Raw genomic sequence first — 23899 nt, forward strand, 5'->3', positions numbered from 1 at the left:
CTAGATATGGAATTGCTATGTCAAAGGATACCTGACTTTAAGATATCTAATGTTTCCAAATTACAAAGGTAATTTGTAGATTACCTTTGTAGATGACACCTACTTAATAACAAAATTATGTAAACAATTAAAAATTCACGTGAATAGGGACTACAGGGAGAAATGATAAGGTGGATTTGTCTTCTCTCTCATAATTATTATTTGCTATTTTCATTACATTATTGTTAGAACTATTTTTAAAAAGAAGATGACATGTTATTTTCATATTTTTAACTAGTACTAGTTAGGGATCTTCCCTCAACAATTGATTTAACATGTACAGATATTCTTCACTATGACCTCTTGGATTTTAAGGTCCGTGAAAAGGCAAGGCCTTGGGGGCCCACCTAAGGCATTTTCAGGTGGGGTTGGGTGGGCCAAAAGAGTTAGGTAGGGAGAAGTGTTCGGTAAAACCCTTCCGGGGGGCCTGAAGTCTACAACTCTATGGCTGATGACTGTACACTTGCTGCCAACTTTAAGCAGCGTGTTTGGAGTCCAAACTGAAAAGAGTCCGCCAGGGCTCTCAGAGCATGTGGCATGGAAGTATGCTCATTCTCATTCTGAATGGAAGCCCTAGATTTTTTTTTTTTTTTTAATTTTTATTTGTTGAGGCAAAGTCTTGCTCTATTACCCAGGGTGGAGTGCAATGGCACTATCTCAGCTCACTGCAACCTCCGCCTCCTGGGTTCGAGCAATTCCGCCTCAGCCTCCTGAGTAGCTGCGATTATAGACATGCGCCACCACACCCAGCTAATTTTTTGTATTTTACAAATTTTGACAGGGTTTTGCCATGTTGGCCAGGCTGGTCTTGAACCCCTGACCTCAAGTGATCCGTCCGCCTTGGCCTCCCAAACTGTTGGGATTACAGGTGTGAGCCACTGGGCCCAACCTTTGACTTTTTTTTTTTTTTTTTTTTTTTGAGACAGCGTTTCTGCTCTTGTTGCCCAGACTAGAGTTCAGTGGTGCACCATGTCAGCTCACTACAACCTCTGCCTCCCGGGTTCAAGCAATTCTCCTGCCTCAGCCTCCAAGTAGCTGAAATTACAGGCATGTGCCACCATGCCTGGCCAATTTTTGTAGAGACAGGGTTTCGCCATGTTGGTCAGGCTGGTCTTGATCTCCTGACCCCAGGTGATCCACCCACCTCGGCCTCCCAAAGTGCTGGGATTATAGGCATGCAACACCACACCTGCCCTGAAGCCTAAATTTTTGAGAAGTTGAATCTTTTACCAACTCTGAAGTTCTGGGAAAAGAAGTGCCTAGGCTGGCTTCTCTCCTATCTGCCCCAGACTGGCTAAGAACCAACTGCAAATCTGCTCAGAGCCCTGGGGAGATGAGCTGACTCCCCTAACTAGAGGCTGCAGCACTTTACACTATCTGTGCCAACATCACCTCTGTCTTCAAGCCACCTTGGCTGTAGCCCTACCCTATGCTTAGATTTAATTCCATGTAGGTTGGTAACTCAGGAACAGCTATTAGAAAGAACCCTTATGTTACTCCTTTAATATGTTTTTCTTTCTTTCTTTCTTTCTTTCTTTCTTTCTTTCTTTCTTTCTTTCTTTCTTTCTCTCTTTCTCTCTTTCTCTCTTTCTCTCTTTCTCTCTTTCTCTCTTTCTCCCTTTCTCCCTTTCTCCCTTTCTCCCTTTCTCCCTTTCTCCCTTTCTCTCTTTCTCTCTTTCTTTCATGGAGTTTCACTCTTGTTGCCCAGGCTGGAGTGCAATGGTGCAATGTCAGCTCACTGCAACCTCCACCTCCTGGGTTCAAGAGATTCTCCTGCTTCCGCCTCCCAGGTAGCTGGGGTTACAGGCATGTACCACCATGCCCAGCTAATTTTTTATTTTTAGTAGAGACAGGGTTTGACCTCAGGTGATCTGCCCACCTCTGCTTCCCAAAATGCTGGGATTACAGGCGTGAGCCACCGCACCCAGGCTTTTTTCTTTTTAATATGCTTTCCTTGTCACACACATCTAGGAAACAAAAAATGGGTTTGAGAAAAGAAGGCAAGAATCCACAAACTTGAATTGCTTTATCTGCTCTCTGAAGACTATTTATATAGAGAAATACAAGAGTTTAAAAGTTGAAGACAATCTCAAAGGCTGTGAATGAACAATCCTCCTGTCACTATTCATGAATATATTTCATGTTTGCTGTGGTCGTCACTGTGTTGTTAAGGTATTGTTATATTTTTAGCCTGCAATGGAAGGGCTTTTATGCAGTAGACATTCATGGTGATGGAGCTTACATGTGGAAGTCAACAATATAGAGTGTTCTAGATGGGAGAAATCTCTTAATTCCTGAAACAGACGAGGGAAAGGGTCAGCAAACTGTGGCCCGCTCCCTGTTTTTGTAAATAAAGTTTTATTGAAACACGGCCACACTTATTTATTTACTGTTGCCAATGGTGGCTTTTGGCCATATTTGTTTTTGGAAGAGTTAGGTGGTTGCAACAGAGATGCTGTGGTCTGTAAAAACTGAAAGTACTTACTATCTGTCCCTTAATAGAAAATAATTTGCTGACCTCTAGATTGCAACCTTGTTACTCAAAGTGTGGTCCTCCACCCTGCAACATCAGCATTACCTGGGAGCTCATTAAAAATGCAGAATTTTGAACTCAAACAGTGCTGCTGACTCAGGATTTGTATTTTAGCAAGATTCTAGGTGATTTGCATGTACTTTAAAATTTGAAATGCCCTAATGGGACTGCTTTTAGTGCTCCAGGGTGCTAGGCCCATGACTTTCACTGCAAGTCATCTGAGAAGTGGATGTGTCTCCTCTAGGGGGTCTGAGAGCTTTGAACTGGAGTCTTATTTCATTACCCTGGGCACCAGTCGGGATCTTTAGGTTACACAAACTCTGGGTACCAGGAAACTATATGGTGCTCAAAGACCACCTGGCCCAGAGATGGGCAGGAATCTCTAAAGGGTGGGAAGTGTCTGCAAATCTGAATGAGTCCTCCTGAGTTAGAGCAGAGGGGCCTGAGGAGAAAGAAATTCTGGAGAAATGCTTTCTGCTGCTTTCCTGGGATTGAAAAGAAACTTACGTAGCTGTTTGTACCCTGGGTTTCATATTAATTTGTGTCTTAGCTTTCTCTAAAGCAGCAAAGAGAATGCTTTATCCACTCTTTAGCCATTTTGGGTTGGGTGGCTGCCCAGGTAGTGGTGGAGGTTATGACAATTACAACCAGGGGACCTCAGGAATAGCAGAGAATCCAGACAGACATTGGGAGGGACTTCGGCAAATTCCTTCCTCCCAGTTTGGAATTTCCTTTTGCAAAGTTCTTGATGGGAAACTGAGGGTTTTAAAAATGTTTATTTTCTAAGATCTGCTGTTTTCTAACAGCGATTATAAGTTACAACCTCCTCATTTTGCAGATGAGGAAACTTGAGAAGAAGGGGCTTGCTAAACTTGTACAGGAAATTGTGAAATAATTTTGCAAAAAACAAGTCTGGGCATGGTGGTTCATGTCTGTGATCTCAGTACTTTGGAAGGCAGAGGTGGGCGAATTGCTTGAGGCCAAGAGTTTGAGACTAGACTAGCCAACAGAGAGAGACTGCTTCTCTATAAAAAATAAAAACATTAGCCAAGCATGGTGACACGTGCCTGCAGTCCCAGCTACTCAGGAGGCTGAGGCAGAGGGAATGCTTGGGCCCAGGCTGTGGTGTGCTATGATTGCACCACTGCACTCTAGCCTGGGCAACAGAGCAAGACCCCAACTCTAAAAACAAACAAACAAACAAAAATGGCCCCCTTTATTGCTCCTCACTGTACATTTTGAATAACTGTAAAAATGCAACAGAATGCTATATGTATATTTGAAGAAAAACAGATGCCTATGGCATCAGCTGAAGAGTAATTATGCATAGAAGAAATAAAGCGTTAGCTGACAGCTATTTTTAAAAGCAGGGGAAACAGAGATGGAGCACCACCTCTCATTGAACTGGAATGGGGCAGCAGGAAAAGGGAATCGAAGGTGGGGACGGAATGGAGGAGCTTCAGTGTCCTCTTTGGGACAAATAAGGCAAGAGTTTGGGAGCTATAAGGGACGTGAGAAATCACTAGCACTCGCTCTCTATTTACATGTGGCTACAGTGGCTACAGAAGGGAGATGTGGTGTGGAAGACAGAGAGGGTGCGAAAGGATTCACAAGGACAGGGCAAGGTGATCTGGGTTCCGGGAAGTGGGAGTATGGATGAGGCCTCAGTGACAGACGTATCAGACAGGATGTGGACACCTGCCAGCACTCACTCCAGAAGGAGAGGCTGGGCCTTAGTCACATGACATCTAAAAAAATCTGTCCAGACGGCGCATAGTTGTAAAAAATTAGGTCAAGGTTGTGTTAGGAAATTTAGACACATACTTGTACTTACTCAATCTCCCAATCCTTACAGTTTGATTCTGGGTGATATCTATAAAATCAGGAAACCAGTGAACTATGAATACTCAGAAACAACAAGCCTCCTCAAATGAAGAGATGAGGACTTTCCCTCACACGATAAATTATTTGTTGCATTATGGTCAGCTTTACCTGTCAACTGAGCTATGCACCCACGACTAAAGCCATCTCTAGCACTTACTGTAACGTAAATACTGATGCTGTCTCTTGACCATTACATCCTTTTTCTGAGCTGATGCTGCTAATGATTATTTCTCCTTCAATTCACCTAATTCCTCATTCAGTCAATGAGGACATATTGAATGCCTATATATCATGTCAGACACAGTTCTAAACACTGAGGCCACTGATGGAATTTTCTTTCCTCAAAGAGCATAAATCTAGCCACAAGAGAAAGAAAATTAACAAGTAAATGAATAAATAAATAAGCTGGATAGTGATAAATACCAAGATGGCAGTAAAAACAATGTGATAAAAAATACTTAGGCAGGGCCAGACACAGTGTCCCATGTCTATAATCCTAACAATTTGGGAGGCTGAGGCAGGAGGATTGCTTGAGGCCAGGAGTTCAAAACCAGCCAGGGTAACATAATGAGACCTTGTCTGTATTTTAAAATGCCAATAATACTTAGGCAGACCTCTTTGACAGGAAAGTTGAAAAATAATCACTGAGGAGGATGCATTCAAGCTCAGACTTGAAGACTGGATGGGAAAGAACCAGGCTTGCATGGTCCAGAAGGCAGCACATTTCACGGGGAAGGCGAGAGCCAAGAACCAGGGGCAGGTGATGCCTGGTGTGTTTAAATGACAGAAATGGGCCAGTGTGCTTGGGGCATAATGAAATAGATGGATAAGGGGCAGAAGCAGAGAGTTAGGCAGAGAGGCAAGAGGGTGCAGGGCCTGGCAGGCCACGCGGAACAGCCTGAATTTAATAGTAAGTGCTACGGGTAACCACCAGAAGGCTTTAAGCTGCGGTGTGATGTTTCTTTTCTAAAAGAGCACTCTGACTGTGGTTTGGAAAATGGATAGTAGGGGGACAAGAGTGGAGGCAGGATGTGTAATTAGAAGCTGTTGCTGCAGTTTGGGCTATAAATATGGGGACTTGAATTAGGAGAGAGGCAGCAGAAATGGAGAGAGGCTTATGCATTCATATCCTGCTGGGGGTTCTCTGAGCTTTTTGGACTTTTGGTTTGGTGTCTTCTATTATTTTTGGAAAATTTTTATCTACTATCTCTTCAGAAAATTCTCCTGCTCTATATTCTCTCTCTCTTTCTCTTTCTCTGTCATCCTTCCAGAATTCCAGTAACATGTGTATTAGATTGCTTGCTATTGTTGCACAGTTCTTGGATGATCTGTTCTTTTTTCTTTTCTCTTATTTTCTTTTTTTTTTTTTTTTTTTTTTTTTTTTTTTTCTATTTAGAGGCAGGGTGTCATTGTGTTTCCCAGGCTGGAGTGCAGTGACACAATCACAGTTCACTGCAGCCTTGAAATCCTAGGTTCAAACAATCCTCCTGCCTCAGCCTTCCAGGTAGCTACAACTACAGGCACATGCCATCATGCCCAGTTAATTTGTTAATTTTTTTCTTCTTTTTGTAGAGGTTGCATGTTGCTATGTTGCCCAGGCTGGTCTTGAACTCCTGGCCTCAAATGCCTCCCACATCTGCCTCCCAAAGTGTTGGGATTATAGGCATAAGCCACAATATCCAGCCTTTTATTTTACTTTTAGTCTTTTTCTTTAATCACTCTTTTTGTTTCTTTGTGTTACAGTTTGGGTAACTTCTATTGACTCCCATTTCACTGGTTATTTTTTAGACTGTGGCAAGTCTACTGATGAACCCCCCTCCCTCTCTCTTCTCCATCTCCACTCTGCATCTTCTCAGTTGTCCCACCTTTTCCCCAACAGTCAGACCCCTCTAATGCTATGGGCCTGTGTCTCTTTTCTCTATCTTACCAAGGAAGAAAGTTTTTTCATTTCCCTTCCCTCAGCTACTAGAGGTCCTTGCTGTGCTCTGGGAGGTTGTTTTTCTTTCTTTTTAAGTTACGCTTTCTTGAAATTCATAAACCCTTGCAAACTGCCTTATGCCCTTTTTGAAATTAATAGATGCATAACTAAACAAGTAGTCTACTTGAATATAACCAAAGAGAGCTAGGATCCTCTGGAAAGTCTCATTGAGATAGTCCGCTAGTTGTGAGCAGTGCTGCAGTCACTGTTAGAAAAACAGAATGCTGCTTGGAAATGTTTGGATCAAGAAACAGAGATCTTCTGGGTCCTTCAGCTATGCTACTGCTCCCTGCCAGTCCCACACAATAGAGAGAACTTTGCCTGGTGCAGACAGTGCAGCCATTCATCATATTTCACAATTCATGTGAATGTCACCACACACCATCAGCTTGCTGGGAGGGCATGAGTTTTACCTCTCACATTGGTTTCCTTCATTGAACTATCTGCAGCTATCGGTGATGACTGTTTGTCCTGCACACAGTCCTGTCTGCCCAGCAGGGTTCTACACCTGTAACCTGCTGGGAATATGAAGAGGCATAGAAGGGGACATCAGGGCACACCAAAGGCAAGAAGACTCTGCTGGGGGATCTCAGGAAGTGTGAGGGGTCTGAGTTTTTAGCCTACTTACAAGCCAACAGATTAACCTGCCAGAGTTTCATGGGTGCAGTCAGAAGACACTAGACTCCTAATTCAGAGATGGAGAACAGTTTATTACTCACAGCAACAGCAGGATCCAGAACATCTGCATGTTGGGCCAGTTCCCATAAGGGGATGTGAAGAGGGCTAGATCATGACACTGCACACGCAGCAGGCTGCATTACAGGAGAGGAGCCTTGAGCTTAGAGAACCTCAGTCTTTTTACAAAGGGCAGTAAACAGCAGCCCGTTGCTCCCAAGGGAGATACCATCTCTATCTTCCAAGGCTGTCCTCCTCCTTAGAAACATGGCCCAGAACAAAGAGCAGTCAGTGCTTCACTTGCAAGACATGGAGAAACACCAGAAACCCATGGAAAATTATCTTCCACCAGGAGAATTAAGTCAAAATTCAAATAGATCCTTGAGTGATTCCTGCCATTTGGGCCTCATGTGCATTGTGGGTAACTTCCTGAGGCTCCTCTGGTTTGCAAAATATCTTCTTTCAATTGGGGGCCACAGGTCTCAGGGCATCTGGGCAAAGCAAGGAGGACCTGTTGTCATCTGTCAGGCTTCTTGCACCTTTGGGGTTTGCTGGGTGTCATGGCATGATGGAATGTGGGACTCAGGTAAAGTTTCCCAGTTAAAGCTGTTCAATTAAAGTGGCTTTCATTCCTGAGTCCATCTGTGTCCCTTCTAGCATGTGAAGGAGAAATGTCATCTTGTGGCTTTCCATATTATCCAGTCAAAATAATCCATTGGTTAAGCATTCTTTGAGTGCCTCCTATAATCCATGGCCTGTGCTGCAGACACACATAAAACAGGCCACAAGACAGCTCACAGGAGATCATTGTACAACCAATCTGATGTATATACATCTGATATGAAAAGTGGAATAAGTGCCCTCCTTGTAGTGTGAATAAATAGATGGGGAAAGAGTGAAGAGAAGGCAGTGAATTTCCCCTGGAGATTAGGAAGGGGCAAAGGGAAAGAGTGGTAAGTGGGGAGACTGAAAATAAGATGATGCTTGAGCTGGGGTCGTGGATGGTGAGTAGGTTCATTAGTCAGGAAAGAAAGAAAAGCTTAGTATACATCATTGCATGAAGTGTTAAAGAAGATGTTTAAAATATAGTTCCTGTTCAAACAGCCAATTGATTACCTGCTGGTAGAGTGCCAGGGATTCATCCATATTTACATAAACCAGAGGAACATTGACGAATATGATGCCAAGTCTAACAAAAATGAAGGAACTTAAACTACCACTCCTTTGAGTATCTGAGCTAACATAATGGATCTGGAGACAATGGGGAAAAAGGATGGGATAAATATATTCAGAAGCCACATTTAAGGGGACAGCTAGCTTGACAGGCAAAGAAGGATTAAACTTTAGCCTCATTTAAATTTCAGTGAAGAAGAGGAATAGCCAAGCTATAATCTTTTCAAAGTTTCTTGTAAATTTCAGTCATTTTACCCTGTTTGCCAATAAAATGTAGCAAAAAAAAAAAAACTTTCAAACATCTCAATTTGCTCAGCTAAGTTAAGGGGTTAGAGATGGGGAGAGAGGGATAAAAACAAAAGAAGTGAGGAAATCTTAACATAAGAGATTCCCAGGAGGAAAAGGGCAGTGATATGGACTTAATTTAAAAGAAGGCTATTTTTGGCCATTTAAATGGACAGGAGGGCTCATCTCACCACTTATGCACAAGAAATCAAGAACAATGCCAGAGCACAAATAATTGGTGCTAAAATATGTGGAACCAGCCTTAGGTATGAATGAGCATGGAGCAGAGAGTAGAGAGATGACCGTTGAGTTGGGTTTCAAAGGATTGGAAGGATGGGGTAGGGGGTGCTAATTTGATGATAGAGAGAAAGCTCTAAGACAAATTCTCATCAGACGCCTATTGTCACAGAACTAATTCTATTGTTGTTATAAGAGACTGGAGCTGGCCTGATGCTAAAGAAGCAGATTGGTTACCAGGCGATGAGAACCTCCCCTGGCTTGGCTCAGCAAATGGTCATGATACATCGGCAAAGTCAGGAGTCTGGTCATGGGGCTTCATGCATCAGACATCCCATCCCAGGCTTGTTCTTGGTGCTATCAGAGCATGAGCCGATTACTCTCTGGTCTCTAGCCTTTATTCATGGAAGTGTGACTTGCTGTGCCCAATTATACTTTCCTGCCAAATGGGATATTCTTAGAGTCTCCATGGGCATTTTTACTAATAACTCCAGACAGCTTTAAAAAATAAAATCCCATTGTGATTAGACTTTTACACCCATCAGTGTGTCTTGCAGCTAACAGAAACTTACAGGATCTCTTTCAAGACCAACTTTATGCATCATATGCATAAATAATGCTATATTTTGAACACTTTGGGAACAAGGACTGTGTCTTATTTATCTTTGTAATCCCCGTACCCATCAGAGCATCTGATACCCAGTCAAGCACAAGAAACATCTATTTAATAAATGAATAGGACTTAACACTAAAGTGTATTCTAATATCCATGCCATAAATTACGATTTTGGAGCAGTCCCTATTAACTATTTGTTGAATCACAGAATAGAATGATTCATAAAGGAAGGGTCATTCCTGGGGACAGTGTGGAAAAGGAGAAGAGGAGGAATTACGCATTTTCCGTGGCCCCATATTGAAAAGAGCAATCCACACTTATTAGCATGGCTCTCCCCTCCCTCCTTATGTGTGGTAATCATGTGAGAAACAGTCGGCTGAGCTCATGACATGAAAAAAGCTAGCTGGGAAATGTTGGTGTGACTTTTCCCAGATGTTAGCACTGCTTCAACTTTCGAGAGAACACACTGAGTGTACGTTTACTAGACTGACATTACTAAAATCATGGGTGCTATAGAGGCAGGAGAATACGGCGAATAAAAAAGCTAGTTGCAAGCCAACAATCCTAAAACTCTTCCGCTTGCCATGAACTGATGGCATATTAAATGAGATAATTCATTTGAAGGAATTGACAGTGTACACCACATATGTGTGTTCAGTAAAAGAAAGCCACTCTTATCATCACAATTATTATTGAGCGTCAAGGCTGAGAATGCTGTGAAAGGAGGGAATTGCTTTCCTGTCCAAGGCTGGGCACAAAACAACCTTAGTCAACCTTGGGGTAGGGCTAAGAAGCAGCATTTAACCTAACTGAGCTCACTGACCCTTTGGCAAGGCCACTTCCCCTCCCCGCACTGAATGGGTGCCTAGAAAGGTCTATTCTGGGATCGCCTGGACCAGCTTTCTGCTCCATCATTGGCTGATATAATGGAAAGATGGTTGGAATTTAAATAAAAAGATCTGGGTTCCATTTGGAATTATACATCTTTGGATATGTTTCTTAACCACTCTCAGCCAGTTTCCTTACACACAAAATGCTGGCGTAAGGATGAAGTCAGATGAAGTTAGGAAAAGTTTCCTATTACACCTTTGGAGTACTCAGTTTGTTCCTGAAAATATGAGAAATTTGGCCTGCTTCCCCTGTGTCCAAGGGAGCCCAACACCCGTTTTTAATGATGTGGAGAAAGAGTATATGCAATACGATTTTCTGTGAATATATATGTAAGGATATGTATTAGAAGGTAAAGCTGTACATAATATATTTGTTTGTTAAGGCTGCCATCACAAATTACCACAAGCTGGGTAGGTTAAAACAACAGAAATTTCTTGTCTCACAGATCTGGAGGCTGGAAGTCCAAAATCAAGGCGTTGGCAGGGCCATGTTCCCTCTGAAGGCACTGGGAAGGACCTGCCCCAGGCTTCTGTCCCAGCTTCTGGTGGCTCCTTGGCTTGTGGCAGCAGAAGTCTAATCTCACACGGCCTTCTCCCTGTGTGCATGCGTGTCTGTGTTCAAATGTCTCTTCTCTGTAAGGACACCAGTCATAATGGATTAGAGCCCATTCTACTCCAGTGTGACCCCCACCTTAACTAATTACATCTGTAATGGCCCTATTGGCAAGCAAGGTCACATTCTGAGGTCCGGTTAGGGGCTAGGATTTCAACATGTGACTTTTTGTGGGACACAGTTCAGCCTATAACACACAAAAACCTTAATTAGTTGGTTAATGTTACAGTGGTCGTTAACCCAGTTATGCCTGAGGTTGCAATTTTTTGAATTTTTGCACTCAGACCTTGGCAACGACCTTGAACAGTAGGATATGAATAACTCCCACAAGCTTAGCATTCCAATAATGGAACACTAGACATAAATGGGTTTGGGTGCAACAACACAACAAGAACAGAGTTGGCAATTGAAAGAAAATCGAAAGTTACTAACTCAGGTAGGTTAAGTCCATTGTTTCCTCATACTCTGTGAAAATATTCAGCCAGACTGTGCTCCTCTGAAGCTAGCAGAGAAGTGGGGAATTTTCTATTCCAGGTGTGAGTGGGGGAGAAGGAAGGTTTAAGTAGGGGAGGGGCAGTGTGGTGCTGATTAGAGGGTACCGGGGAGGGTCCTGCAGACTGGGCAGAGAGTAGGAGACGTGATGGAGGAGAGACGGCAGGTTTCAAAGGAAATCTTTTCATCCTCCCAGCTTTCTCCTGTGCCTTTGTGACAGCCACCAAAAGTAAGTGTATTGAAAATATGACCCATCCAGGGTTATAATGAGTAGTGTTATCATTGCAGCAGAACATTGCCCTAGTGCTTAAATGTCCTGAGGTGTTTGAGGGAAAGAGCTTAGCTTTCCACTGAACAATGGGAGATGATCCTATGTGTCAACAAATATAGAAATACATTGGCATTTTAATGGGTGCTGAGTATTCAGTTATGTGGATATTGCATCATTTATATTAATCACTATTCCTGAACATTTAGGCTGTTCACAAATTTTAACTATTTTTTTAAATGTAGTGACCATTCTTGTATATACATCTTTGCATGCTTATCCTATTATCTCTTTAAGATAAAGTTCTATAAAAACATTCTCTAATTAGAAAAAAACACTCTATGGATTGGTTTCTTACCGCTCTGTAAATATATGAACCCAGGATCCTGTCTTTAAGAACAATTTCATTCTTACCTCCCTCCCAGCGTGCTAGTCTCCCTCTCCTGCACCCTCCTCTCAGATACTGTTCTACCCTAAGTCATATCTGGATGCTCCTGCCAAATCTATTGCATTGAAGATGGCAGCCTGGAGCGTGGAGGAAGGGGGTGATGGTGGAGGAGGAGTTGGATGAATCAAGGGAAGGAAGAAAAAAGTCACATGTGTTAGTATGCTATTTATTTTTAATTGCCACAACTTAGAGGTAGGCAATAAATTCTCTAACATATGCACTCTGTAGGAGAGTGAAAACTGGCCCCAGAGCACGAGGCTAGTAAGTAAAGCCAAGGTCTGTCTGAATGCAGAGGCCATTTTTGCTAGATTTTCTCATTTGTTGAAATGTTTTCTGCTGTCCCTCTGGGACAGTCATACTTCTCGTCCCATCACTCTAAGGCTGGGCCCTGTAACTTGCTTGGGTCAATGAAATGGGAGTGGGATGGATAGTGCCACCTCTCAGGAGAAGGTTTGTTTGTTTGTTTGTTTGTTTGTTTGTTTGAGATGGAGTCTCGCTCTGTCGCCAGGCTAGGGTGCAGTGGTGCGATCTCGGCTCACTGCAGCCTCTGCCTCCCAGGTTCATGCAATTCTCCTGCCTTAGCCTCCCAAGTAGCTGGGACTACAGGCATGCACCACCATGTCCAACTAATTATTGTATTTTTAGTAGAGATGGGGTTTCACCATGTTGGCCAGGATGGTCTCGATGTCTTGACCTCATGATCCGCCCTCTTCGGCCTCCCACAGTGCTGGGATTACAGGCGTGAGCCACCGCACCTGGCCAGGAGAAGGCTTAAGAGCCAGCGTGTGTTTGGGCTGTAGCTCCTTTTCTTCTTCTATGAGTCTACTATGCCTCAAATGAGAAGCTCCTTCAGCCTGAATCCTGAAATGCAGAGGACGGGAAATAGAGCTGCAGGTGACCTGCAATGGGCACTCAGTGTCAGCAAGAAGTAAATGTTTGTGGTTGGAAGCTTCCAACTTAGGGGGTGGTGTTTGTTACTGCAGTGTCACTAGCCTAAGCTGTCTGATACAACCATGCTCTCTCCATTTCACACTCTTGCCTCTCTCTTCTGAGCCTTGCCCTGGTCATTAGCCAAAATGTTTCTATCCTTTCCTTTGGTCATAGAAAAATGAGAGAAAAAAAAAAACTTTAAAAATCTAGCAATGTCCTCTACTAGGTCCACATTTAGACTTATTTTTAGTCTTGATGTTTTTGGTGGCTTTTTCCCATGATTCCCTCAGCTGTAGAGAGGTAGACATTCCCACCATACATACAGCTCCTGGAATAGGGCACACTATCCAGAGTGAATAAACACTGTTTTATTGACAACCTGCTTTTCCTTTGAAATTCTTTTCTCTATTCTGAACCTTTTTTCCGGATAGTCTGATTTGGCTTAAAATCTATTTCTTCTGCTATAATTCAGAATGGTAGAAACATAAGCCTAGCTCTTCTGGAGCCTGTTTTAAAGGGATGGTTTGATATATTTAGCTTACTTCCTGAGCATGTTCTCTTCACATCTTCACATGGCTGGGGACAAATGAGGGCTTGCTCTAGTAGGTTACCGCAAAGTGTAAGAAGTGAAATCATGTGACTGCTCTAATATAATATTTCGTGTCAGGTGCAAAGCTAAAGTAGAGCTCTGGTCCTTGCTTCTGACCCTTGGTTCGTTTTAGAAACTTCTCTGTCGTGTTGTCCAATTAAAAAGTAACTAATTCACTTATTCAACAAATATTTATGGGACATACACTGGTAGCCCATGCAAAGATTAAAGAAGCAAGGTCTCATCTCCCAAGACGGCACAATTTAGTGAAGGAAGAAGTAAATATTCTCAGCTGTCCAGGAGGATAAGCTGGGAGGATCGCTTGAGGCCAGGAGTTTTAAACCAGCCTGGGAAACATGAGACCTTGTCCTAAAAAACAAACAAAAAATAGTAAATACACGATGGCAGTAGAATGGAAAGAGATCCACATCTCGTTGGTGCAAGGGCCCAGAAAAAGGACTTCTCAACAGGACTTGAAGCGGGAGGTCACACAACCCAGCATAAGGGAGGGACACTTAAGCTGAGGTTTGGATGACCGTGGGGCACCAGTGCAGCAACAGGAAAGGGCACGTCCGGCAGATGAATGGCAAGGGCACAGGCACAGAGGCACACAGCAGCTTGGCAGGTCGTGTGAAGGTGGCTTGCATCTCGAGGGTGGGTACCAGCTCTGCCTCTGCCTGCCCACTTCAACTGACAAGCCCCAGTCCAAGGGGAGGCATGGATTGCCCAGTTACTCTGGGGCTGGCTCGTGAGCTTTTGAAAGTCATTTGGCACTCACTGGCCGCCTTGTCAGAGGAAGAAGCCCCCGTGTGCCTGCGGATATAGCTAATGACCGGAAGTCCATTTCTGGCAGTACTGCCCATGACTTCAGCATTATGTTCTAGTTAAGAAAATTTGGTTGGTGGCTCTGACATATCAATCCTGGCAGCTTAAAATCCACTGTCAACAAACTAGGCTGCTCCTCCCTGCAAGCCTCGGGGCAGAAGCTCGTGGGGAACTCCTAAGCAGTCAGGATTTTGGGAGTCAGAGTCTGAAGTTGAGTTGTGGAAGGGAAAAAGAAGAGACCTCTGATCATCACCATCTCCACAAGCATGGACTATACCAAGGCTCAGCATGAATCACTAATTATAGCATAGCTGTCTTTGCGTTTGTTGGGCATCCTAACCACTACATCAGCTAGAGTCCTTCACTGCGAGCAAAGGAATCCGACTCTGGCTAACTTGAATCAAAGGGAATTTATCAGAAAAACAGGCCAGGCAGAGTGGCTCACACCTGTAATCTCAACGCTTTGGGAGGTTGAGGCAAGAGGATCACTTGAAGCCAGGAATTTGAGACCAACCTGGGCAACACACCAAATCTCATCTCTACAAAAAGTAAAGATATTAAAATATAAAAATTACTCAGGCATGGTGGCACGTGCCTAATATCTTAGCTACTTGGGAGGCTGAGGCGGGGAGGATCACTTGAGCCAGGTGTTTAAGGCTGCAGTGCTTCATGATGGCACCACTGCACTCTAGACTAGACAACCAAGTAAGACCCCCATCTCTCCCTTCCAACAAAAAGCAAAAACTAATGCTTTTTTCTTAAGCACTCACAGAATCAATAGGAACTTTGAGAGCCAGGTTTGAAACTGTAACAACAGGGAGCACGTAGATAGCATTGAGTATGTGCCAGGTGCATTTTACATTTATTAAGTCACCTAATCCTCACTATAACTCTGTTAGGTACCTACTGCTATTACCTGCCTTTTACATTTGAGGAAAATGGGGGCAGGGAGAGTAAGTGACTCACCTAATGTCACAGAGTCAGTGAGCTGGGATTCAAACCCAGGCATTCTGGCTCCAAAGGCTTCCCCAAGTTTGAAGAAGCAGCGTGTACAGGAATACTCTAATAGCAGGGTCTGCTCAAGGAACTATAGAACAAACACCCATCTCTCCAGGTCTCTTTGTTTCTTGTTCAATTTTGAATTCCAAGGAGTTATCATCCTGCTGGCCTAGAATAGGGTGTTAACGAATCCACTGAAAACTGAAAAGGAATGTTTTTAAAAAGAAACTTTTTTCCAACCAGCAGTTTGCCAACCAGGGAGACTCAGTCTTCAGTATAAAACCAAGGCACGTCTGCCAGAACAAAGAGAAGGGCTATCTTGCATAGAAAAAGTTTCTGCTTAGATTCTAATTCCAGTTCCCACTGCATCTGAGGGATGCAAGCTTGTTCAGTTCTGATTTGCTGATGTTAAAGTTGACCACAGGTCACATTTCATTGGTCAGGTTCAGGTGGCAGAATGAGGACTTCGGCAGCAGTTGATTCTGGCAATGTGAGCAGGAACAGACAGCTAAGAAGGCCCCAGCACTGAGCTACTGTTCGGCTTGCACAGGGCATGTATGTAACCTGCAACAGGCAAAGGCTTTCAGCGCCACTCAGAATTCAGACCCTGGTAGCCCCTCAGCATCCATCTCGAAGGGCTGACTCTCTCAGGGTTCACACAGGAATGTGCCTACCCCCTTGTCAGAAGGCAGTGGTACCGGAGTCCTAATTCCAACCCCACCAGGCTGTACTCAGTGGAGAAAAGGCAACTTCTCAAAGCAAAACTGGGATACTGTTATGGAGGATAATGGAAGGTCAACGGCAGGAAAACGATGGTCCCTGCAGCGGTCGGGGAAGCTCTCTCTGGGGTTCTCATTCTACCCAGAACCACTATGAGTAGAGTGCCAGTCCCTGAACCCAGGGCCTTCCATGCACGCCATCATTAAACCTTCAGACAGGTCTTTGGGGTGTGTATCATTACCCCAATTCACAGGTGAAGACACAAAATCTCACAGAGGGCAAGAAACTAGGTCATGTAAAATTAGGGTTTGAATTCAGGGCCCAACCCTGAAGCCCAGCGCTAAGGGTTGCTGGATGAATGCCCAGCAGTGCTCCTGAATGGGTGGCCGGCAGGTCGGGGAGGGTCAGTTTGTTCTGCTCGCCGGGCCTAGGCAAGTGTGGAGCTGAGCTGGTGCCGGGACTTCCAGAGAGCGGGGCACCTCGGTCACCATCTGCTGGCACCTAAATCTGAGTTGCTGGCTCCATGGAAAATGTGCCAGCCTGTACTCCACGGCATCCATTCCCACACCTTCTACCCTTCTCAGGATTCCCAGAGCCTTTATCTGAAAACTCCCTGTGAGAAAGGAGTCTCCCCTCGCCCCTGGACCAGCTCTCCCTCCCGCCCTCCTACCCTGGAGGGATCTGAGAAAAGGAAAGAAAGGAAAGTCAGAAGGGGGAATGGCTCTTGTTTTCCTCATCTGAAGTGGAGAAGAACTTAAAACAGCTCAAACAAGTGGAACCCAGGAGCTCCCACCACAGCGGAACCCCCAGGAAGTCTGTGTTCCAGCCCCCAGGGCAGGACCAGGGAGTGAGCTGGGATGAACAGGCAGCGAGGAGAGGCCACATCAAGAGTGAGAAGTGGGATCCCTAGTAGGAGACATAGAGGGCGCCTTGGGCTGCAGTGCTGGGACCTTTGCCTAGGGGAGGCCAGATGCGTCCTGCCCTTTTGCAGCTCCCCAGAGCACACGGCACGAAATCAGTGAATTCAGAAGACACTGTTGAGTGGCCATTCTGCACAGGCTCTGTACTACGGATACAAAGGTGATTGAACAGCTCATTCTGGAGGTCCTGATCTAGTGAGGGACACAGTCAAGTAGATAAGTGACTAAGACCTCAGACAGATGGTGGCGAGGGCCACAGTCGGAGGTAAGCGAGAGGTGATGGCAGAACAGAGAAGACGGACCACACGAGTTCATGGGGTCTGCGGGAAGACTTCGTGGAAAAGGAGGATTTGAGCTGGACGTGGGCAAGCTGAGCTAGAACTGGAGATGGCTGTGATAAATGGCGGTGACAGCTGGGACAAGGGCTCGTAACTAGGGGAGAAGAGAAGGAGGCGGGAGTCTTCTGGAAGGCAGGTGCTTGGGTTGCCGATTATCCCAGGGAAAGAGAAGGGGATGTTCCCCGTGAGCAGAACTCACCTCCCTCCTGATAGGCGGCTGGCAGACGCTTGTTGAATGAATACATCGGTGAATGGATGAAGGGCTTGACAGCCAGGCTGAGGCGCTCCCACTTTGTTCTGCATGAATCACAGCAGTGGAGACCTTGAGCCCAAAAGGCCAGAAGGAGAGACAAGAATATGTTCTGGCAAAAACAGGATTTCTTCCTGAAGAAGGAGCGCACCTCTAGTCGGAACAGGACAGATCCGGCCTGCTCTGGATTCCTGGTTTCAGCAGTGCATCTGTGGACCTCCTTTTAGTCCCTCTGTATTCGTTTGCTAGGGTTGCCAGAACAAAGTACCACAAACTGGGTAGCTTAGAACAACAGAAATATATCATCTTACAGTTCTGGAAGCCAGAAGACTGAAATCAAGGTGTCGGCAGGGCTGTGCTGCCCCTGAAGGCTCTGGGAAGGACCTGCTCTGGCCTCTCTCCCAGCTCCTCATAGATCCTTGGCAGCCTAACTCCAATCTTCACGTGGTGTTTTCCCTCGCACATGTCTGTCTCTGTGTCCAAATCTCCCCTCTTCATAAGGACACCAGTCCTGTCGGATTAGGGCCCACCCTAATGACCTCATTCTAACTGAATCACCTCTTCAAGTACAGTCACATTCTGACGTGCTGGGGGTTAGGACTTCAACATCTAAATTTTGGGGGACACAATTCGGTCCATTGCCCTTCCCCTGAGGTTGATCCAGGGTACAGACTTGCATTAAGCAGTATCTCCAATCATGTGAAAATGCCAGGCAGCCTTCCCCAGCCCAGCACTCCAGAGGCCTAAGATGAAAGCTTGGATGGTGGGAAGGTGCTTCTCAGGTTGTCTGGGCAGCTTTCATCATCCTGCTGGAGGAAGGGGACGGCTTTACCCACACATCCCACAACATCCACAGCTGCCTCACCAGCGAGGCTAATGAGGATGCCCATCTCACAAGCATATGGTTCTCGACCAGGAGATCAATCTAAGTCTAAAAACAGAAAGCTGAAAGCTTCCTAGGCAAATGGTGTGACCGGGAAGTCATAGCTGTGTTAGTTGTTGGATCCCTCTTTATATTTTACCCGGGAAGACAGCATTTAAGAAGATGAAGGAAAATAGCCACATTTGAGCGACAACGGGGAAGAAAGAAGATGCAGGGGAAAGACCTGCCTCCATTGGCCCCAGGTTCCCCAAGTGGGGAGTAGGATTTCAGGATAAAAGGAGAAGGAGGTCACCTGCCTGGCGGAGGAGTGTGCCTCAGTGGTATCCGTGCCTCTCTCAGGAGATGCTCAGAAATCAATTTCTCTGCTTACCCAGGAGCCTCTGCCTTTTAATTTTTAAAAAACTGAGTCCTTTACATTTTTCTTTATTTCTACTGTTCTGCCAACAGATGAGGGCATTTTTAACTTATTAGGCATTATTATCAGCCACAGATTAAAAAAAAAAAAATACCTTAGCACGGAAGGGCAGATAAAAAGGTGAGAGTAATCCCCTGTGGCCCATTTCACAACCTCCTTTGTGCCCAGTGATGGTGTGAAAATCTCAGTGAAGCTTTGGCTCCTGTTTTAACACACACCCCATCTCTGCTGTCTCTCAAGTGGGGCGTCAAACTGCAGGAGGCAGGGTAGGAAGGGCGGGCAGAAGGAAGCCAAGTGGCTGGGTAGCCAGAGGGATAGTGGGCACGCTCTCTCTGATCCACGCCAGGCACAGAGGAGCTGCTGTAGTGCTTCTGGAGAGAGACCCGGGCAGGCAGATGCTTGGTTAGGCTGTGGGAAAAGAAAGTAGCTCAGCACTCCAGGGGCCTAGGATGAAAGCTTGGCTGATGCGAAGTGACAGGAGTGTATCTATGGGATCTCCCTTCCTAGAGAAAAGCGAGTCCTGTTCTTTTGTGTTCTCTCCCAGAGGAGAGCTGCCTGCATGTCCCTGCCCTGCCAATCCATTTTTGCTTCCCACGCTCTCCCACTCTCACAGAAACATCTTTGTGAGAGCGTGATCTATGGCTGTGTCCACACAATCCCTTCCACCCCTCAATCACATTGGAACCAGTGTTACATGGTGCCATATTGCTATTCAAGGCAGTCTTGGCTGCTTCTGCCTCCCCCAGACACCCTGCTCTGTGTGGGACAGGAGCAGGAGGAGGCGGTGGTCAGTGTCTTATCCTCCCACCACGTGTCCCCTGCAGTGCAGGGACAAAGCGCAGACTGATGGCAACTTTGCTTTATCAACATTCGCAAAGTGGCTGTGGAGGCTTCCTACACAGCTGCACATTTGAAATCCTAATGAACTGGAGAGTGGAGCTTGGATCTGATGAAACCGTCATTGGCAGACAGGCAACCCTGCCTGAGCACACAGAATGCCAGGGACAGGGGTCCCCTGGAGAAAAAAGATGCAGCTGGAAGATGGCGAACGGTCTCAGCCCAGCAGCCCTGCCTCTGAGGGATTTTAATGGGAAACTAGGTTTTGTCCTCCTTCCATGTTGGTTGAATATCCAAAGGGCAGTGTAATGGAGTGCAAAGAGCGTTGACTTTGGATTCAGAAAAATCTGGGTTTGAGCCCTGGCTACACCACTTACTAGCTGTGTGACTTTGAGCAAATTACTTCTCCTCTCTGAGCCTGTCTGCTCTTCTGTAAAATGGTGTTAATATGGCACCTCCTTGATAGGTTATGAGGAATCAGCTAAATTCGGCATGTAAAGAGCTCAGCACTTAGTAAGCTGTCGATTGTTATTGTGATTGGTGTTAATGGGAAGTCACCAGTTGCTATTGATCCTGTCCCACCACAGGAGAGGAGAGGCCATCAAGTCCAGGTTGTGACTGGGTTCGGGCAGTCAGAGCTTTGCCCTGTGTCACAAAAATGACATTGTTCTCCATAAGATCCACTTTTCTGGCCCCAGCGGGCGGATCTATGTCTGGTGGATATTGGTTCTCTGGGTGGATCTTATCCTGAGAACTGCCTCATGGGCCCAGCAGAAAGCTGACAACCCAGGTAGAAAGAGACCCTCAGTCAGCCACCAATTAGAGTGGGTCCTGTGTACTAGCCTCTGGGCTCTGAGCTGGGGATGCAACACTGGATAAATCCGACGTGACCTCTTTGAGTGCACAGTCCTCTGAGCAGCAGACATTGAACAGTTCTGTGACCACATGTGAAATGAGGTTTTTAAAAAACATAAATTAATTGCCAGTCATAGCAGGCTCAATGATGGCTTCCAAGGACGACGTCCATATCTTTATCCCTGGAACCCATGAATGTTACCTTACATGGCGAAAAGGCTTTGCAAATGTGATAAATGTGATGAAGTTAAGCATCTTGAGATGGAGAGGTTATCCTGCTTTATCCTCAGCTGGCTCCAGTGTCACCACAAAGGTCCTGTAAGAGGGAGACAGGAGGATCAGAGTTAATCATAAGAGGTGAAGATGGAAGCAAGATGTCTTAATCTTCAGGATGCTGTAACAAAATACCATAGACGGGGGGCTGATAAACAACAGGAATATACTTCTCACAGTTCTGGAGTCTGAGAAGTCCAAGATCAGTGCCTAGCAGATTTGGTGCCTGGCAGGACCTTTTCTTGATTCATGGATGGCACCTTCTCACTGTATCCTCACTCTGGGGCCTGTTTCATAAGGACACTAATCCCCTTCATGGGGGCTCCACCCTCATGACCTCACCACCTCCCAAAGTCCCCACTGCCTGATACCACCTCTCCTGGGCTTAAGATTCAACATATGAATTCAGGGGAGATGCAGACATTCAGACCATAGCACAAGAGGTTGAGCGACGTCAGGAAGGGGCCACAAGCCAAGGAATGTGGGTGACCTCTAGAAGCCAGAAAAGGCATGGAAGAGGATTCTCCCTTAGAGCCTCCAGAAGGAACCAGCCTTGCCCATACCTTGATTTTGGGCTTGTAAGACACATTTTGGACTTCTGACCTCTAGAACCATAAGATGATAAATTTGTGTTGATTTAGGCCACGAGGTTTATGGCAACTTGTCGCAGCAGTGACAAGAAACGAATGTCCCATAGGAACACATGACAGAGTGAGCCTGGGGATTCAGGGAAAGGCAGATCCTCCCAGAGGGTTCTCTTCTTTTGCAATAGCCCTAGGTGAAGGCAGTGGTGGCGCCTTCAAAGAGATCTAGTCTGTGTTGACAGAGTCGTGGCAGCAGGCTTCATGTAGGGGTTCTGAGAGTTGGACGTGGCTTTGATGCACTGAACAGAACACTGGGTCAGCATCTGGAGAGCCCCATTCCAATCCCAGCTCTCCTCCTTACTGGCTTAGTGACCCAAACACAGGGAGCTGCAGGGATAGGAGCTGATCTTCTGAGTTGCTTTGCCTCAGGGGACCTCCCCCCAAATCTGGGCCACAGCCACTGCAGAGAGAGGCTGCCTGGGTCAACCCCTGGCTCCTAGTTCTTCTGCCAATGACCCCTTCTGTTTCAGGGGGGTCCCCTTCAGCCTGTGGACCCCAGCCTAACATAGCAGGGACTGCCACCCAGCATTGCTCCCTTCGTAGCCAATGCTGAGCTGGCTCCTCCCTAAGTGGACTTCTACCCAGGGGCCCGCCCTCTCCCCTGTGCCCTTCCCATCAATCCCTCATGCTGCATGAAGCAAAGTCTCTGTGGCCTGGATCCTCAGGGCGGGGGACTGGATCCTGGGAGCAGACTAGGAGCAGGGAAGCCAGTGGAGTTGGGGAATCCAGGAGGTCTGGCTGCCACTATTTCATAGGGGAGGAGTCTGCCCAAGTCTCCGTCTCAGTACCCTGCTTTGTCCTATTCTTTCCCCACTTCCAGGGTCTCCATGTGCCCACCTCTTCCCTCTCCCATCCCTTTGAGTCACCTCCAGTGACTCCGTGGGTCACACCTTGTTTCCAGTCTCCAGGCCTGTTGCTGCATCTGCCTCAATGGCAGGGTAATCAAGGCTCCCCACCATGTTTCTGAGCCTCAGTTTAGGCTGGACACTAGAGAAGTTACATTTATTCATCATCATTTTTTTTTAAGAGACAAGGTTTCACTCTGTCACCCAGGCTGGAGTGCAGTGGTACAATCAAAGCTCAATGCAGCCTCAAACTTCTGGGCTCAAGCAATCCTCCCACCTCAGCCTTCTGAGTAGCTGGGACTACAGGTGTGTGCCACCACACTCAGCTAACTTTTGTATTTTTTGTAGAGACAGGGGTCTTGCTGTGTTGCTTAGGCTTGTCTAGAACTCCTGGGCTCAAGTGGTCCTCTTGCCTTGGCCTCCCAAAGTGCTGGGTTTACAGGCATGAGCCACTGCACCAAGCCTGGAAGTGATCTTTATTCTGTTTACTGGGCTCTTGGAGCCTAGGCCTGGCCACTGAGAGAAGACTAGAAAACAAAGCCACTCTCCGCAGGCTGGGCAAGGGGTGTTGTGATGGTGGGTAGGGGGCTTCCCCAGCTGTTGGCAGGTTGCTCAGTAAGTGGGGAGAGCAGGGCAGGGCAGAAGAATCCTCTGGTATGCAATAGAGACAGGGCATCAGGAGTGGGGGGCGTCAGAAGTCCCATCTAGTGTGACTAAATGCGAACCAGGTCAGTGGTGGCAGTTAACCTAGAAATAGTTAACACCCAGAAGTCATAAAAAGCGGGTCAGTCCCCAGAGTAGGGTCAGACTTCTGGTGCCCGGGACCATATGGGGCTCCATGCCCTAGAAACAGTGGGTTAGGAGTGACCACATGGCCATTTAATTATGCCCAGTGTGGGAGAGGATTGAGACTTGAGTATCTCGGGGAGGTAGTCAGACAAAAATCTAGAGCAAAATCAATTCACTGACACAAATATTTACGGAGCACATTCCACATGTCGGGTACTATGCTGCCTACCATGTGGCACTCCACCATGCTCAAGGCAGAGATCTCCAGGGTGCAGTGGGGCAGCAGGGCAGGCAGCTGATGCAGCTTTCCTGGGCTACCCATCTTCAGAGAGTGAGAGGCCAGGCGAGGTGGCTGAGGCCTGTAATCCCAGTGCTTTGGGAGGCTGAGGCGGGAGGATCGCTTGAGGCCAGGTTTTTGAGGCTGCAGTGAGCTGTGATTGCAGCACTGCACTCCAGCCTGGATGGCAGAGAAAGCTCTCCAGATCTCCAACTGTCTCTCTGTCTCTCTGTTTCTCTCTCTCTCTCTGTCTCTCTCTCTCTCTCTCTCTCTCTCTCCCTATCTCTCTCTCTCTCTGTGTCTGTCTTTGATACAGGGTCTCACCCTGGGCTTGAGTGATCCTCCTGCCTCAGCCTCCCAAGTAGCTGAGGCTAGAGGC

General features: G+C 46.2%; 1 protein-coding gene and 1 pseudogene across 1 annotated transcript in view; one reads left to right on the plus strand and one right to left on the minus strand.

Moving 5' to 3' along the window:
- Positions 1–23899, plus strand: part of TRIM67 (tripartite motif containing 67) — a 53852-nt gene that overhangs the window by 5305 nt on the left and 24648 nt on the right. The gene's annotated exons all lie outside the window — the stretch shown is intronic.
- On the minus strand, positions 17339–23565 carry LOC140710313 (uncharacterized; annotated as a pseudogene).

The sequence above is a fragment of the Chlorocebus sabaeus genome, chromosome 25 (assembly GCF_047675955.1).
Source record: "Chlorocebus sabaeus isolate Y175 chromosome 25, mChlSab1.0.hap1, whole genome shotgun sequence".
NCBI lineage: Eukaryota > Metazoa > Chordata > Mammalia > Primates > Cercopithecidae > Chlorocebus > Chlorocebus sabaeus.